This window comes from Tamandua tetradactyla, chromosome 2 (genome assembly GCF_023851605.1).
Source record: "Tamandua tetradactyla isolate mTamTet1 chromosome 2, mTamTet1.pri, whole genome shotgun sequence".
Taxonomy (NCBI): Eukaryota; Metazoa; Chordata; class Mammalia; order Pilosa; family Myrmecophagidae; genus Tamandua; species Tamandua tetradactyla.
The window spans coordinates 126,244,559-126,262,519 of NC_135328.1; the positions used below are offsets into that span (position 1 = coordinate 126,244,559).

The 17,961-nt window shown below is 50.0% G+C and overlaps 2 long non-coding RNA genes across 5 annotated transcripts; both read left to right on the forward strand.

Annotated features, from left to right (window-relative positions):
* Positions 1-75: 75 nt before the first annotated feature.
* Positions 76-3,058, forward strand: LOC143673820 (uncharacterized). Of its 3 annotated transcripts, XR_013170665.1 has the most exons (5): positions 76-188; positions 919-1,030; positions 1,712-1,776; positions 2,231-2,280; positions 2,707-3,055. It is a non-coding gene; the product is annotated as an uncharacterized LOC143673820 (long non-coding RNA). The 3 variants fall into 3 exon arrangements; XR_013170664.1 differs by having other exon boundaries at positions 2,231-3,058; XR_013170666.1 differs by having other exon boundaries at positions 78-176; positions 2,231-3,058.
* Positions 3,059-4,867: 1,809 nt separating this feature from the next.
* LOC143673822 (uncharacterized) lies at positions 4,868-17,540 on the forward strand. 2 transcript variants are annotated; one of them, XR_013170669.1, is made up of 4 exons: positions 4,868-7,160; positions 13,436-13,601; positions 14,847-15,059; positions 15,656-17,540. It is a non-coding gene; the product is annotated as an uncharacterized LOC143673822 (long non-coding RNA). The 2 variants fall into 2 exon arrangements; XR_013170668.1 differs by having other exon boundaries at positions 14,847-17,540.
* Positions 17,541-17,961: the final 421 nt, after the last annotated feature.

Genomic DNA, 17,961 nt, shown 5'->3' on the forward strand with positions numbered 1-17,961 from the left:
GCGCGCGGGCCGCGGCTACTAGGTGCGGCCAGCCCCGCCCCGCGACCGCCCACCCCGCCCGCAGTCACCCCGGCCCCGGCCCCGCCTGCCTCTGGGCCGCCCCGCCCCCCGGGCTGTTCCGCGCCGCGACACTCCCTCACCCCCACCACTCCGGCGCCACTGCCGGCCACCCTGAGGTGCTCCACGAGGTTGGGAGTTAGGCGTCGCCTGGTCCGGCGGGGGTTCGGTCAGGGCAGATGGGGCACTGGTGCCCCCCCCACCAGCCACTTCGCCCCGCCCCGGGATCCCCACCTCCTGGAGGGGTCCCGCCCATCTCCACTGCCCGGGCTGGCCACGCGCCCCTGAGGCTGGAACCACAGGTCCCCAAGGGCTCAAAGGCAGCCCAAGGACGCTGCTGCCCTTGCCAGCCAGGTGGCCACGCAAACCTCGCCCAGTGTCCAATGGCCTTTGGGTCCCCTCAGTTAACCTTGGGGTTACTCCACCCCGCGGGCCTGGCCTGTGTATGGGACGCCTGGGCGGGGCTTGGGGAGTGCCAGGGGCAGCTACCCGCCTCCCTGAGAAAGTGTGTCACGGGGAACCTGTCGCTGCTCAGTAGGCTTGCCACAAATAATCAGGCGATGTGGTCACGTCAGCACTGTGGACCCACCAGCTTGGCACTGGCTTGGGTCAGGGTGACTCACCCTAGGAGGAGGGGGCCCAGATGAGGGTGGGGTAGCATGGGGGTGCAGGAAGGGATCAGGACTGGCCTCTGAGGGCAGATTTGGGTTTTATAGCCTGGCTGGTTTTCCCGACAAGTCCATTTCCACATTCTTCCCTGCCGTGACCGAGTTTGCTGCTAATTATGAAACACCCACGTTGTGCTCCCGGTCACAGGGACCTCAGATTTTTAAAAAATTGTTGTTGTTGTTGTTTGTCCAGACACTGAAGTAACCTGTTCCAGAGATGTTTCACTGCCTTTGCACCACTGTACTAAGATTTCACAGATAAGGACAAAAGTTTCCATTTCAAAGGAGTGGGGCCCCTACGGGAGGTGGGTTTATCTCCACTGGGCGTAGGTGCTCTTACCTTCTTGGGGGAAGTGGCGCAGGATATTGCAGGGAACCCTCTCGAAGCCTTGCAGGCGTCAGCCTGGTTCCAAATTGGCCTGTCGGTCATTTGTATCAACCTGAAACAGACTGCTTTGTCTGTCTTGTCATTCTTGGAACTGGGGACCCTTGTCCCCTGCAAAGGAGGCCCGAGGGCCCCCTCCCCTGGGGGCGGGGCACTGCCTGGGCCTGGAGGCCAGGAGGGGGCTCCCACAGGCTGCAAGATTTGCTGCTTCCAGGGCAGACAACCAACAGACAGACACAGGGAGAAAACAGGGGCCGCAGGGAGACTGTGGAGTGGTGGGTGCATGTAGGTGGGGAGCACGGGGTGGGCTTCTTGGAGGGGGAAGTTAGCAATACCTTCAGCTGCCCTTTCAGAAGGTTCTGGAAGGGGGGACCCTGAGAAGGTCTTCACCGTGGTGGAATCCAACTCTCAGGCTCCCAGCAGTTGCTTATTTCTAGTCTCCTGCATCCCAGCCTGCCCGGCCCCCCCTACCTTTCTATAGTAGTTTCCCTCACCACTCCCCAGTTCTTCCCACCTTCCATCTCTGTCTAGCTCCTTGCCAAGACTTAGTTGTGTGTTTGTGGGTTGTTCTCTGTCTTTCTCCACCGTCCCTCCCCTCTAGGGTGGACCCTCTGCTGGGACTTTTGCTTCACACTTAACTGGCACTTAGACCAACATCTGGACATAGTAGGTACTCAGTAAATGCTCCTCTAAAGGAAATGAGTCCCAGTTTACAAAGGGGAAACAGGATCCAGGGGTGAAAGTTGCCTAGCCAGCAAGTGACAGAGAGGAGGCCTGTTCCCTCCGCTGACAGCCAATTCCCTGCCCCCAAGGTGGGGGAGGCTGCTCAACCCACGCGCTCCCCACTGGCTTCTAGCACCCCCAGGAGAGGCCATTACCCCACCTGACCTCCTACCCCAGCTCTGGCCTCCTCCAGGGGAGGTGTCCAAAGACAACTTCCATTTTCCCTCCTACCAGAGGGGGGATGGGAGGTCTTGGCCAGGTTGGTGAGGGGTGGACAGACGTGTCACTTTCAGGGAGGGCACATCCGACTCCTGGGGTCTAGTTTGAAAAAAAAAATCATTATTTTAATACAGTGTCATTTTATTTTGAAAACTAACAAAGCCCACTTTGTTGCTAGGGAATCTTCTAGACCGGTGGGAATCCTTAGAAGAGAGATTTTCTCTGCAAGTCCATGATTCTCAGCTAAACGGGGACGGCCTGGGTCCTGGGAGTGGGGTGGAAAGCGGGGTTTTCCCACTCAGTGCCCGCCAGCCAACCATGCCACTACCAGGAAGAGCGCTGGTGCGGCTTCATTGCTGAGTGTGTGGCGGGAGAGTCTAGTGGCTTAGAGCCCTCCAGGGAGAGAGCACATGGCTCCCACGGTGGTGAAGGGTGAGGTGCTGGAGTCCAGGAGAAGCCAGGCTTCCTGGGCCCGGTCCGGGGACATGGGGCTTGGCTCAGCCCAGGCCTGGCTCCCTTCCCCAGGCGAGCTGCCAGAGCTGTTGTGTTTTGGTCCCTCTGGGTGGGGTGGGGTGTCTGGAGAGAGGGGCCTGGCTGTTTCTAGGAAAGATAATTTATCCTTTGTGTTCCCTTTCTGCCTCTGGGGAGAAGCAGGAGTGGGTGGCCCAGGCTTTGAAATTCAGATGATCTGGCTCCAAACCGCAACTGATCCCACGTGCCTGTGCCTCAGTTTGTCTGTCTGTGAAAGGGGGATGCTCTCTCGCCTATGGAGCTGAGATGAAATGAGCTGGCACCGGTCCACACCAGCTTCTGGAGGTCGGCAAATTGTGAAGAAGTTGGGGAGTTGGGGGTTCTGAGCTTTGGGAGCTGCTGCTTCCCTCTCCCTTCAGACCTGGCAAGGAGAAAGAAATGCCTGGACCAATGACCCAGGTAACCCATCCGGGGTGGAGGCCCCTGTCCGGCAGACTTGCCTGCTTTCTGGGAGAAGTTGGAGCTGGGCCTGCCCACGGACAGCCTCACTGGGGAGGGTGGCGGGGCTCTGGGGGGCTGGCGGAGCCCAGGGTGGGCGGCCCGGCCCTCGTAGGTAGAGCTCTGCCTGGCCTGATGCCCCTGGGCCTCTTGGGGGTGGGCTGCCAGATATAAATAAGCAGCTGTGAATCTTTCATGGCTTGTGCTTAAATATAGATGAGCTGGTGGCCGTCGGGTCGCATCAACAGGCCTCCGCAGCGCCCCGTGCACAGAACCCTGGGAGGGTTTCTGGATGGGAAAGGGAGCAGAAGAGAGTCTGGGCAGTGGGCTGGGAGACAGAGGGACAGAGGTGGGCACTGAGATGATGGAGGAGGCAGAGAGAAGAACGAAGACAGGTCCCAGGGGAGCCGGAGCTGGGGAGGCCCAGGAGGGTAGCTGCGGGACCAAGGCCAGCTCGGCCCCTACCTGCCTGGTCCCCAGCCTGAGCCAGCGGGCAGCCCCTGCACGGGCTCTGATGCCCACGACACATGTGTCTACACCCTCGGACCACCGAGTTCACGGCCCGCTAGGGGAAGTCAGGGCGTTGGGGTGGGTGTGGGGGTGGGGGACAGACACCCAGCAGGAAGTATCAGCAGACCCAGCAGCTTCAGCCCCAAGGGCCCTTACAGCCTTCTGGCTGCTCTGCTTCTTGCATGGGGGCAGGGGGGTGTATGTGTCTCGGCCCACCCCCATTCGGCAGACAGGAAAACCGAGGCCCAGAGGGCAAGGGAATGTCCCCAGGTCCCCCAGCCAGCATGAATGGAGCCGGAGCGGGGGTTGGGTACGGGGGTTAGAGGCCCAGGGACAATGCCCATGCCCCCGCCCCTGCCCCTGGCCTCAGCTTCCTTGTCTGTGCAGAGGACAAGGGGGCAGTGGTAACAGTCAAATGGGACAAGGCTGGGACAGCGCTGTGCCAGCCCCGAGGGTGGCGTGATCGAGGTCCGTGTCCCTGCCCAGCCAGGGGTTTCCCCAGGGCCCAGGGCTCTGCTGTCACAGCCCTGCCCCCTGCCAAGACAGCGCAGCCAGGGGCTGGGCCCGGGAAGGCTCAGCGTCAACAGTCCCCACCGCACCCCCCACCCCAACCCATCGCCCTTGGCAGCTCCCAGCAGAGCCGTGGGGGCTGCTACTCTGTGGGAATCAGGGCCCAGGTGGCAGGGGCTCACGGGGTGACCCCAGAGGCCACTGTTCAACAATGACCAGCCACGACCCTCGGGTGGGCTGCCCCCTGGCCTCCTCACCCCTGGCCCAGCTGGCATCCCCAGGCAGTCAGCTGCACAACCTGCTGCCCAGGCAGGCCTGAGGCCAAGCAGGCAGCTGCCTCTGCTCAGTACCCGCCTGGGGCCGCCTCTCTCCTCTCCTCCACTCTGTAGGCCAAGGGTGGGGCGGGGCTGGGCAGGGCAGGGGTCTCCTTGGAGGGGGAGGTCCCTCCCAGCCCTGCCCCGGGCTCTGGGCTCCATTCACCTCTGAGACTTGGGGTGAGTCCCTTCCTCTCTTGGCCTCAGCTGCCCCAATCTACAGGGAGGTCAGTAGCTGAGCCCCTCTCCTGGGCTGGAGTTCTGGAAGCCGCAGCCCGTGAACCACTGGGGTCTGTGCTTAGCATAGCTGTGAGCCCTAGGGACAGGTGGCCGGGAGGCAGAGAGAGAGAAAAGGGAGAGAGGGAAGGGAAAGAGGGAGGGGCGGGAAGGGGGGGGGGCTGGAGAGAGGGAGACGAGCAGGAAGGAAGGGAGGGAGAGGTAGGGGGAAGGAGGGAGGGAAAGAGGTGACCAGGAAGGGAGGGTGGGGCAGGGCTGGGGGCAGGAGTCACCCTTCCCCTGGATTTGCTGGATTCTGCCTCCCTGAGGGGCTCGCACGGGCTGTGGGCCCTGAGCCTCCTTGCCGTGGGGGCCATGCCATCAGCTCTGACCCCGTGGGTTGGCAGGGCCCCTGGCAGCACTGGCTAGACCTCAGCAAACCTCATCTGGGACCCTCAGATTTCCCCAGTTTAAGGAGCGACTTTTCACTTTTCAGCAGTGTGGTTCTCTTTGCAGGGTGAGGCCGGAGATCAATGGTCTGGAGCTGGACTTTGCCATCAGAGGCGCAGGTCTCGGCTGTACCCTCCGTGCCTGGCCATGACCAGGGACACTCCTCGGCACGGAGAAGCACAGCGTCCTTCCCCCTCAGAGGAAGCAGCAGCCCGTGCGACACAGGCAGTCCTGAGGCTCAGTGGGACAGGCAGATGTTGGGTGGCTTCCTTTTCGGGTGTCCTACGGGGCCACTCTGCCGGGCACTCTGTTCTCAGGGGGCCACACCCTTCACCTCCCAGAGGCCTCCTGGGGATCAGCTGGCGGGGAGCAGCCGGGCCTCGCTTCCGCTGGGTGAGAGGTCAGAGGCAAGGTCCACGGAGCCCAGCGCCAGCCGGCAAACACCCCGCCCCGCCTCTGCTCAGATGTCTGTGTCACTGCCAACATGCACCTGAGTCCCCGGTTAGGGCAGGTGTGGCTTCTGAGGGACCTGAGGGACGCCAGAGTCACCAAGCGATTAGCTTCAGCATAGGACACGCAGCCCCACCCTGGGCCAGATTTTGGAAACAGAAACACAACGTGCCCAGACCATAGCAACTAAAAGGATAATATTTCCAAGAATAAAACCAACTGAGGATGTAAAGAACTTATATGCAGAAAACCACCAGTCATTTCTGCATGAAATTAAAGAAGACCTAAATAAATGGGATGAAATACTGTGCTCATGTTGGAAGACCAAATATCATTAACCTTTCTTTTTCTTTCTTTTTTTAGGTGCATGGTCCAGGAATCAAACCCAGGACCCCTGCAGGGAAGGCGAACACCTACCACGGAACCATCCATGCACCCTCGAAATATCATCAAGATGTCAGTCCTCCCTAAGATGGTTTGGAGCTGTGTGCAACCCGGGGAAACATGTTCTTAAAGATAATCCATCCAGCAAGAGTGGGCCCATTTTTTGGGCCTTTTGATGAGGCTCCTTTAGTGAGGGAGTGGCCCACCTCAGTCAGGGTGGGTGTTAGTACTCTTACACTGGAGTCCTTTATAAATGGGATGAATACAGAGAAAGGAAAGCCACTGAAGCAAGGAGCTGAAAGCAACAAAACCCAGAAGAGAAGGGAGAGACCTACAGAGGCTGCCACGTGCCTCACTGGGTGGCAGACCGGCAGCTGGTCTTCAGGAAGGAAGCATGGCCTTGATGATGCCTTGATTTGGACATTTTCCAGGAGTCTAACTGTAAGCTGACCAATTCCTGTTGTCTGACCTGACCCATTTTATGGTTTCTGCTTGTAGCAGCCTAGGAAACCAAAACAGATTTGGTACGGGAGAGTGGGGTGCTGCTGCTGCAAATACCAATCGTGTGGAAACATTTTTGGAATTGGGTCATGGGTAGAGCTCACAGTTCTGTGAGCTGCGTGGGAGAAAAGGCCCAGGTCGCTTTGAAGAGACTGTTGGTAGAAATATGGACACCAAGGATACTTCCGATGAGGCCTCAGAAGGAAACGATGGATGTGCCATCACAAACTGGAGAAGGGCGATGCTTGTTTTAATGAGGCCAAGAACTTGGCGAACTTGAGTTCCAATCTCAGATAGAAGGCAGAATTTGAAAGTGGCAAACTTGGATGTTTCACTGAGGAGATTTCCAAACTAAATGTAGAAAGTGCAGCCTAGTTTCTCCTTGAAGCTTATAGCAGACTGTGAGGTGAATGGGATAAGCTGAGAACTGAATTTTTGGGTACAAAGAAACCAGAAATTGATGGTTTGGAAAAATCTGAGCTATTGGAAAGCGAGTCCCCAGAGAATAGAGCTCCAAGGGGGGCTTTAACTGAACATAGAACCAGCTGGCCATTTCAGTGCAAGTTGGGATTGGAAATGGAGTTATCTGGAAAGGATTTGTGGAAAATCCTGCTGTCTGATGGTTGGGACCCCTGCGAACTACATGCAAAATCGACAGATTTTTTTTTTTTGCAAGATTTGTATGAGCAGAGCCAGCCTGGACTAAAAGGGACAGAAAGGGGACAGATTAGAGGAAAAATCACTTCGAGGGCAGGACCAAAGACATGTTCTCGGGATCCTCATCTTCTCATGCACTTGGAAAGGGTGAGTCCATCCCAGAGCTTGGAGAGAGCTGGCATTCTGCCCTGTTGTTCAGGAAGAGTGCTGCCAGCCCAGAGTTCTCAGAGTCTAGAGCCTATTCTGCAGGGATTGCAGAGAGCTGGCCATCACCCCCATATTTGACAAGGGGGAAGCTTTGCCCCAGTATCTGGGGAGAGCATGGCTGCTGCAAAAGTACTTAGAAGGGTGCTGCCTTTCCATCAGGCCTGGATGACTACACATAGTTCCATAGTTGACTCTCAGATCTTGAAATCTAATGGAGTATGCCCTGCACAGTTTTGGAACTGTTTAGACCCATGTCCCTGTTTTTCTCCTAATTTCTCCCCCTGGGAATGTTTATCCTATGCCTGTCCCTCCTTCATATATTGGATGCAGATAATTTGGTCTCTGGGTTTCACAGGTGCATAGATGGAGGGGAATTACGCCCAAGGATAGAACACACCTATAGCTGAATCAGACTTTCACTTTCAACCTATGTTTATTCTTGGGTCTAAGATACATTTCCTGTAGACATCATATAGGTGGGTCCTATTTTTTAATCCATTCTGCCAGTCTATGTCTTTTGATTGGGGCGTTTAATCCATTAACATTTAGTGATATTACTGTATGGGCAGTACTTTCTTCTACCATTTTGCCTTTTGGATTTTATATGTCATATCTAATTTTTCTTCTTTTTACCTTTACTGTTAGTCTTCATTTCTATCCTCTTCTCCACACCACCCTCTCTTGTCTTTTCTTATCTGTCTCTAAGTGCTCCCTTTAGTATTTCTTGCAGAGCCGGTCTCTTGGTCACAAATTCTCTCAGTGAAATTTTGTCTCCAAATGTTTTAATTTCCCCCTCATTTTTGATGGACAATTTTGCTGGATATAGAATTCTTGGTTGGCAGTTTTTCTCTTTTAGTAATTTAAATATATGATCCCACTGTCTTCTCGCCTCAATGTTTTCTGCAGAGAAATCTACACATAGTCTTATTGGGCTTTCCTTGTATGAAGATTCTCTCTTTCTCTTTGACATCTGACATTCTGATTAGTAAGTGTCTTGGAGAACGTCTATTTGGATCTATTCTCTTTGGGGTGCGCTGCGCTTCTTGGATCTGTAATTTTAAGTCTTTCATAAGAGTTGGGGAATTTTCAGTGATAATTTCCTCCATAGCTTTTCTCCTCCTTTTCCCTTCTCTTTTCCTTCTGGAACACCCACAACACATATATTTGTGTGCGTCATGTTGTCATTCAATTCCCTGAGTCCCTGCTCGTACTTTTCCATTCTTTTCCCTATATTTTCTTTTGCTCATCGGATTTCAGTTGTTCCATCCTCCAGTTCACTAATCCTATCTTCTGCCTCTTGAAATCTGACATTGTAGGTTTCCATTGTGTTTTTCATTTCTTCTACTGTACCTTTCATTCCATAAGTTCTGCAATTTGTTTTTTCAGACTTTCAATTTCTTCTTTTTGTTCATTCCTTGGCTTCTTTATATCCTCCCTCAATTCATTGATTTGATTTTGATGAGGTTTTCCATGTCTGTTTGAACATTCTGAATTAATGGTTTCAACTCCTGTATCTCATTTGAATTGTTGGTTTGTTCCTTTGGGCCATTTCTTCCATTTTCCTAGTATGATTTGTTATTTTTTGCTGGCATCTAGGCATTTAATTACCTTAATTAGTTTATTCTAGAGATTGTTTTCACTTCTTTTACTTAAGATTTTCTTGCTGTATGACTTTGTTGTCTATCTGTTCTTTGACATTCAGTTCAGCTTATTCTAGTCCTCTAGCTTAGGTGTTTAATAGATTAGAATATTTCAGTTCTTGTTTTCTTGCCCTGCCTGTGTGGTGCCTTTTCCCCCCCACCCTTAGGAGGGTCTACTTAGATATTATAGACCCCAGTCAGATTTTCCCAGACCAAACTGGCCTCCTCTCAGAAGGAAAGAGTCAACTGCATTAGTTTTCCCTGAGGGTGAAACCTAGCAGATTAAAAGACTTTCCTGTGAAGTCTCTGGATTCTGCTTTTCCTGTCCTGCCCAGTATGTGGTGCTTTTCTGCCTGCGGGTCCCACCAGTATAAGGTGATGGGGTACCTTTAACTTCAGTAGACTCTCCCTGCTGGGGGTGTGGTGGAGACAGAGGAGAGGTTGTAGGCTGGCTTTAATTGTTTCACTTTTCCAGACTGTGGGGTCTGAATTCCTTGAGGGAGGGATTCCACCTGAGCTGGGTCCCACCCCCTCCTGGGGAAGGCACAGGATCCAGACAAGCTCTCAAACAAGCTTAATTCTGCCTATGCCTGGGGCAGTAGAGCCCGAGAAGCCTTGCAGCTGTATCCAAAGAGTCATCAACCCATAGAAACACAGCCACAAAAAAGAAAAAGAAAAATCCTTTTCAGAGCAGGACTCCATTCCTCGGGTTTGCCAATCAAGAGCTTAAGTTGACACGTTGCTCTGTGTATCTCCAGGTCCTATGTGCCCCTCCTTTCCTGCATGGCCCAGACCTTTTCAGATCCAAAAAACCTCTGTTCATTTTCTTTTTTCTTTTTCTGTCAGCCCTGCCCCCTCTGCGCCGGGGCAATAACCAGCAACCTCTGCTTTTACTTGAGGTTCAGCTGAGCTGGGGGCCTATTTTTAGTATTCAGAATTTGTTAATTAATTCCACATTTGGAGTTTTGTTGTGCTCAGCCCCTACTGCTGGTAAAGTCCCTTTCCTTTCCCCTCTGGGAAGTAGCCTGTGGGGGAGGGGCATTGGCCACCATGGCTTGGGGAACTCACGGTTCTGCGGGGACTCACAGCCAGTCCAGCTGGTCCAGACTGGGGTACGCCGTGTGTCTAGTCACTGACATAGCCCCAGCAGTTGTTCTGTACTGTCCCTGGCTATTTACTAGCTGCTCCGGAGGACCAACTAAATCCCACACCTCGCTAAGCCGCCATCTTGCCTTCCCTGCATCAGACTTTGTACTCTATATCGTTTCTGGAATGATTTAAGGCTTTCGCAATATTGTGATGGAATGATGTATTTTGCATATGGAAAGAACATCTCTTTTGGGGCCCAGAGGGTGGAGTGTGGCGGTTTGAAGCTGTAGGTAAAACATGTTCTTGAAGTTAATCCATTCCTGTGGGTATGGACCTATTGTAATAGAATCTTTTGATGAGGCTCCTTCAGTTAGGGTGATTGGTCCACCTCAATCAGGATGGGTCTTAATCCTCTTACTGGAGTCCTTTAAAAACAGAGTGAATACAGAGAGAGAAAGAGCGCACGCGTGGGAGAGAGGCCCACAGAAGAAAGATGCTGAAGGCAATGAAATCCAGAAGAGAAGGGAGAGACCAGCAGACGCTGCCATGTGCCTTGCCAGGTGGCAGAGGAGCTCAGGATCGCTGGCAGCTGGTCTTCAGGAGGAAAGCATCGCCTTGATTTGCACATTCTCATGGCCTTGAGCTGTAAGGTAATCAATTCCTGATGTTTACAGCCTACCCATTTCATGGTATCTGCTTTGAGCAGCCTACAAAACTAAGACCCTATCTTGTAGTTTGAAAGCTGCTGGAATGCGATATATCAGAAATGGAATGGCTTTTAAAAAGGGGATTTAATAAGTTGCAAATTTACAGTTCTAAGGCTGTGAAAACGTCCAAATTAAAGCAAGGCTATAGAAAATGTGCAATCTAAGGCATCCAGGGAAAGATACCTTGGTTCAAGAAGGCCAATGAAGTTCAGGGTTTCTCTCTCAACTGGAAAGGCCTGTGGCAAACATGGCAACGTCTCCTAGCTTTCTCTCCAGGCTTCTTGTTTCAAGAAATTACACAGGGGTGTTTTCCTTCTTCATCTCCAGAGGTCTCTGGCTGTGTGGGCTCTGCAGCTTTTTCCAAAATAGTTCCCTCTTAAAGGGCTCCAGTAAGCAACCCCACCTTGAATGGGTGGAGACACATCTCCAGGGAAACCATCTAATCAAAAGTTTCCACGTATAATTGGGTGGGTCACATCCCCATGGAAACAATCTAAAAGTTTCCACCCAGCAATACTGAAAGGATTAAAGAACTTGGCTTTTCTGGGGTTCACAACAGATTCAAACTGGCCTAGCTACACAAAGCAATTAACAGATTTAACACAGTCCCAAGTACAATTTAAATAGTGGGCAGCACAATGGTGGCTCAGTGGCAGAATTCTCGCCTGCCATGCCGGAGACCCAGGTTTGATTCCTGGCCCTTGCAAGAAAAAACAAACAAACAAAAACCTAGATGATTGTATATATAGGATTTTGTGCCTGCCTATGCGAAAAAAAAAAAAAAGTTTCAGACAGTCTTCTTTTCAGAAATAGAAGAGCCAATCATTAACTTCACCTGGAAGGGCAAAGAACCCCAAGTAGCCAAAACTATCTTGAAAATGAAGAACGAAGTTGGAGGACTCACACTTCCTGATTTCAAAACTTATTACAAAGCTCAGTAATCAGAATAATGTGATACTGGCACAAAGATAGACATGGAGACCAAGAGAATAGAATTGGCAGTGAAAAAATAAACTTACATCTACTGCCAACTGATTTTTGGCAATGGAGCCAAGTCCACACAAAGGGGAAAGAAGAGTCTTTTCAACAAATAGTGCTAGGAAACTGGGAATCCACATGCAAAAGAATGAAAGTATACCCCTACCTCTCACTTTATGCAAAAATTAATTTAAAATGGATCAATGTCCTAAACATGAGAGCTAAACCCACAAAACTCTTAGAAGAAAGCATAGGGAGAGATCTTCAGGGCCTTGTATTAGGCAATGGATTCTCAGACTTTATACTGAAAGCACCAGCAACAAATTAAAAGATTGAGAAATCGCATTTCATCAACATAAAAAAACTTTTGTGTGTTAAAGGGCATTATGAAGAAAGTGAAAAGACAACCTAAGATTGGGACAAACTATTTGGAAACCATATGTATGATAAGGGTTTAATATTCAGAATATATAAAGAATTTCTAAAACTCAACAACAGAAAGACCAACCAACCACTTAAAAAATAGACAAAGGACTTGAATAGACATTTCCCCAAAGAAGATACACAAATGGCCAATAAGCACATGAAAAAAGGCACAATATCATTAGCCATTGGGAAAACACAAAACTGTAATGAGGGGTGGGCCGCAGTGGCTCGGCAGGCAGACTTCTTGCCTGCCATGCTGGAGACCGGGGTTCGATTCCCAGTGCCTGCCCATGCAAACAAACAAAGAAAAAATGGCAATGAGATATGGAGTATCGCCTTACCCGCACTAGAATGGTTATTAAATTTTTTTATTATTTTTTTAAAATGGAAAATAACAAGTGCTGAAGAGGATATGGAGAAATAGGAACACTTGACATTGCTGGTGGGAATGTAAAATGGTGCAGTCACTGTGGAAAGCAGTTTAGCGGGTCCTCAAAAACTTAAAACTTAAAAAAACTTAAAACAGCTCTGAGGGTGCATGGGTGGTTCAGTGATAGAATGCTCACCTTCCATTCAGGAGACCTGGGTTCAATTCCTGGACCATGCACCACCCCCCACCCCCCCAAATAGAATTACCATATGACCTGGCAACCTCACTTTGGGGTATATACCCCAAAGAATTGAAAGCAGGGACAGAGACGGTATTTGGACACCAATATTCATTGTGGCATTATTCACACTAGCAAAAAGTAGAAGCAACCGAAGTGCCCATCCACAGATGATAAAATGTGGTCTGTCCATGCAATGGAATATTATTCAGCTGTAAAAAGGAATGAAGTTCTGATATATGTGAAACATGGATGAAACTTGAAGACATGTTGTGTGAAATAAGTCAGACATAAAGTGGCAGATATTGCAGGATTCCAGTTATAGGAAATAGCTAGAATATGCAAACCCACAGAGACAGAAAATAGAGTACAGGTTACGGGGGGCAGGGGGCGGGGAGGGGAATAGGGAGTTAATACTTGATGGGTGCAGGGTTTCGGTTTGGGGTGATGGGAAATTTCTGGGAAAGGGTGGTGGTGAGGATACCACCCACCAATTAACCCCACTGAATGGGGTGGCTGGGAGGAGAGCTGTGGGAAATTTATGTTGCATGTATGTTTCCACAGTAGAAAAAAGAGCGTCTAAAGAGGCAATGAGAATTAAATGCACTACATGATCCGGTACGGAATCTAATTAAGGAGAAGAAGAGGCCCAAAAGAACATTTTTGGGCCATATGAAAAATTGGAATATAGACTGTAAGCTTTAAATTTCTTGAACTTGATAACTGCAATTAAGCAGGTCACATAAGTGAATCATCCTTGTTCTCAGGAAGTGTGCATGGAAGGATATTTTCAAGGAGCCTGTGCATGGAAGGATTTTTCAAGGAGCCTGATGTACACAACCTGCTCTCAAATGTTTAGAAAATAGATAAGTCATCAGACAGACAGATGTACGGGCAAACGAATAGATGGCACGATACAGCAAACGTGGCAAGGTGGGTAGCTGAGCGGAGCTGTTTAGAGCTTGCACTATTTTTGCAACTGTCCTGTAAGTTTTAAATTAATTCAAAATGAAAAGTTTAAAAACGAATACAGCATTTCTAGTTAGGTGTGAATTTCAGATACACACGTACTTTTTTATTATAAGCATGTCTCATGCAATATTTGGGACGTACTTCTGCTGAACACAATTATCCCCTGCGGATCTGAACTTCCCATCTCTCTGGGCAGCCTGTATATTAACCGACAACCCTGCACGCAGAGGCGGGGACCCAAATTCCCACTCCCAACCCAGAGTGTCAGCCTTTCCAGCTCCACCCCTGGAGCCGGCCTGGCCTGGGGGAAGGGCTGGGCGACACTGCCCCCTAGCGGTCACCTCGACCCTTCCCCTGGCCCGTGGCTGCAGCTACTTTGCTACTTGAGGCCCCAGGGGACATTAGCTGTGCACTGAGTCCCCGAGGTGGGTGCTGCTCCTGGGAGGCAGGCCTGGGGCCGCTGCACCATCCTGGAGCCCCCAGGCCACCCAGGTCCTGCTGTCCCTGTGGACAGGGTGTGTCCTCGGACAGGGGCCGGGCCTGGGCGGCTCCTCCGTGTCCACCCTGGGGACACCCACTCGGTGGGCTGGAGGTGCTGCAGAGGGGCCTTAGAGTTTTGGGGATGTACCCTCTATGGGGTGTCTTCTCCCGCCCCCTTTGGATGGCCCTTCTCTTCTCCTACACCCCTGTGTGGTCAATCCACTTGGCCCTGGGGTCAGGGCTGCCCTGCATGCTGCCTTCATCTCAGTCCACCCTGGCCCCTGGATGGTGGGTAGGGCCCCTGTGGGGTAGGGAACCAGGCAGGAAGGTCCAGCCTGCGTGCAACCAGCTGCCAAAGCTCTGGGCTCAAAGCGCTCTTTGTCACACCTGGAAGTTTCTATCATCTGGGAGTGCTTCTTTTTCCTTCTCGCTCCCTCCCCGCCTTCGCCGTTCTCCCTGCCCCCTTCTTTCCTCACCTTTTCTCTTTCCTAACAGCGTGATGCACATTTTTTGTTGTCTTTTATCTGCCACCTCATTCTTTCTGGCTTTGTCCCTCCATCCTGCTACCGGAGCCCTGCGGTGACCGCTGAGGGCCCCCTGCACTTGTGGGCACAGCACCCTATTCCAGACCCTGCCCCGCAAAGAGACTTCAAGTGCTATTTTACAATGGCAAGGGTGTAACAATGAATGTGACCTTTGACCCAAACATTCATTTTTTTCCTTCAGATTAAAAAAAAACTCAGAACAACTATTCACCATTGCCAAAAGATGGGAACAATCCAAGTGCCCCCCCCCCCCAACAGAGGAGTGGATAAACAAAATGTGGTTTATGCATTTGATGGACTATTATACAGCAGGAAGACCAAATAAGGTCCCGAAGCATATGACATCTGGAGGATAATGCTGAGTGAATCAGTCAGACGCAAAAGGACAGATACTGTATGATTTTGCTAGTATGACTCTGGGGAATGTAATCTCAGAGGTTACACCACAGAATATAGCAGAGCTAGAGGTACACAGAACTTATAGAGATGGGGGAAAGGCTCCCCAGTGAGGCTGAACCCAATCCAAAGGGAACGGATAGAAGTGATGGGAACTAATCAGTGGGGTTATAAGTAACATTACCGTATTGGAGGTTAATATGATTAAAAGGGGTGTATAGAGCCATGTATCCCACTGATTACGTCTACAGTTAATATAAGGTCTCACATGGGCTATTTCAATGGTTTGATAGTGGACAGACGGTCATTAGTAGAGGAATATAAGGGGAAAGCTTAAAATACATGCTATGGCCGGTAATTAACAGGAAGACATCAGCAGTACCACAGCACTACGGTGGGGGGGAAGTAACTGTGGGGAGGGGCAGGTGATAAGGGATAGTTTTGATTTAGTTGGTGACATAGTGTTTGCTGGTTCTCTGTTGTATGGACCAACGAAAATTGCCTAAAATTGAGAATGCTGCTGGGTCTACAACCACGAGGATGCTGTAGGACATGGTTTGTTTTATTTTGTACTTTATCCATGATGCCCAATAGATGGAGGGAGCTGAAGGATACGATGACTGAGAAGCAGCATGGCCAACGGGAATACATGTACATGATGGAATACAGTGCGGTTACAAAAAAGGAAGGACGTGGAGAGGCACACAACCAAGTGACTAAACCTTGGGGACAGTATGTTGTGCAAAATAAGCCAGAAATGAAAGAACAAATATGCTAAGGTCTTGTTCAGAAACTACTTATAAGAAAATGAGAGCCTAGACTGTAAGCCCTGTTAGCAGCCACATTTGGTCTGAAGTTGTGGATGTATTTTGGATTCTGAGACACTGAGCTATGTATCAGTGGTATTTCCCTGGACTTTTGAGTAGCTCTGTGACACCTAAGACCAGAAATGGGAGTGTTGCAACCTTGAAAGTTAGCATAGCTCTATATAATAACTAAAATAACCAAAAAAAGAGATCAGGCCTCAATTAGAGTTTCAAATGAAGCCAGTCTGGCTGGGTCTACGGTAAATTAGAATGCAGGGTAAAAGGTGATAGTGTACGTAGTCTAGACCTTCACTTACTGTATGGACCAAAGGCAGAGAGGTTTATTATGTCTAGAACCTAAATTTTCTGTTAACATACAATCTAAATCAACCTGTCTAGATAGTTCATTTACACAACCCAAACTCCCGGAGTCCAGAAGAGGAACAAGGCCTTGTAATTCTGTGTAGCTTAATGTAATCCCAGGATCCATCTCAGACTATTGTGGGCTGATAATTAAAAAGTATTGGTAGAGTCCCCTGAGGGCCTGAAGGAAAAAAAAAGGAACTGTTAAACTTTCCAACTGGGGAGACCACACGTGCCTTCCCAATCACTGGGGACTGGATTGTGCAACTTGCCCTTAAGAAACTCATTTCCCTTTTTAGTTTACAGTGTATTAGAGAGGCTAGAGGGAAGTACCTGAAATTGTGACTCCCGGGATGAGTCTGGCCCTAGCACCATGGCACTGAAAGGGGGAAAAGAAGTGTAATAAAATAAGGCATCAGTGGCCAAGGGAGCTCAAATAGAGTCAAGAGGCTATTCTGGAGGCTCCTCTTATGCAAGCTTCAGCTAGACACTGCTATTTGCCATGGTTTGCTAAACTCCAACCAACATCACTCCTGTTGACTTTTAAAAACACCTAGGGCTCTCTTGACCAAAAGGGGGAAGAGAAAAATGAGACAAAATAAAGTGTCAGTGGCTGAGAGATTTCAAGCAGAGTCGAGAGGTTATCCTGGAGGTTATTCTGACGCATTATATAGATATCCCCTTTTTAGTTTACAGTGTATTAGAGAGGCTGGAGGGAACTGCCTGAAAATGTAGAACTGTGTTCCAGTAGCCATGTTTCTTGAAGATGATTGTATAATGATAGAACTTCTGCAATGTGACTGTGTGATTGTGAAAACCTTGTGTCTGATGCTCCTCTTATCTATGGTAGGGACAGATGAGTAAAACATAGGGATAAAAAAGGAAACAAATAATAGGGGGACAACAACAACAAAACACATCTAGGGCTCGAACTGAGACTCTGTAAAGGTTTCATGCACTAGGTTGGCCTTCCTGGAACATATAATTCCTGGAAAGTTCCTGGGTCAGATAAATCCTGAGACTCAGAGAGACCGGACTCTCCAGGATTATCAGTTAATCACACCCCCCTATCCTTTAGTGTGGACATCCCTTCTCAACATGAGAAAGTCAGAACAGGCATTGCCTAAAGACCCCTATAGACTGGGCGAGGGATCAGAGGAGAAGGAGGAGGTGTAATGGAGAAAATGGGATTTAGCAAACAAGTAAGGCTGCTGAATCACTCTATTAACATTCCTTCTAGCCTCCAATGTTTGGGAGCAACTGGTCGGAAAAATCTGAGATGGTGCAATGAGAGCCCAGGACAAACTCTGGGATCTGCTCTGTAACTACTTGTTAGGTGCACTTTGAAAAGTATTGCTTTTTACTTTATTTAGTATGTACGTTGTTTTTTTATACAATAAAATAAGTTTAAAAAGAAAGAGAAAGAAATCATCGTTTCCCTGGGCACTGAGCAGTGGTGGCTAGTGGACAAGTCAGTTCTGCCTGGGCCGCCTTCATCCAGGGTCCCATTGGGGTGGCGCCCCCCTGGGCTGTCAACTGGACAGATCTGCTCCTCCTAGGTGCATGCCCTGGGAAAGGTGCACCCCATTGCCCAGGGACATCCTAGCCGTCGGGGGAACCTGTCCCGGATACCCTGGTCCGGAAGGTTCTGTCTCATGGGCCTGGAGCTACCTGCACCTGGTCAGATCAGACCTTCATCCAGGTGGATGCAGTGGTCCAGCTACGGAGTGG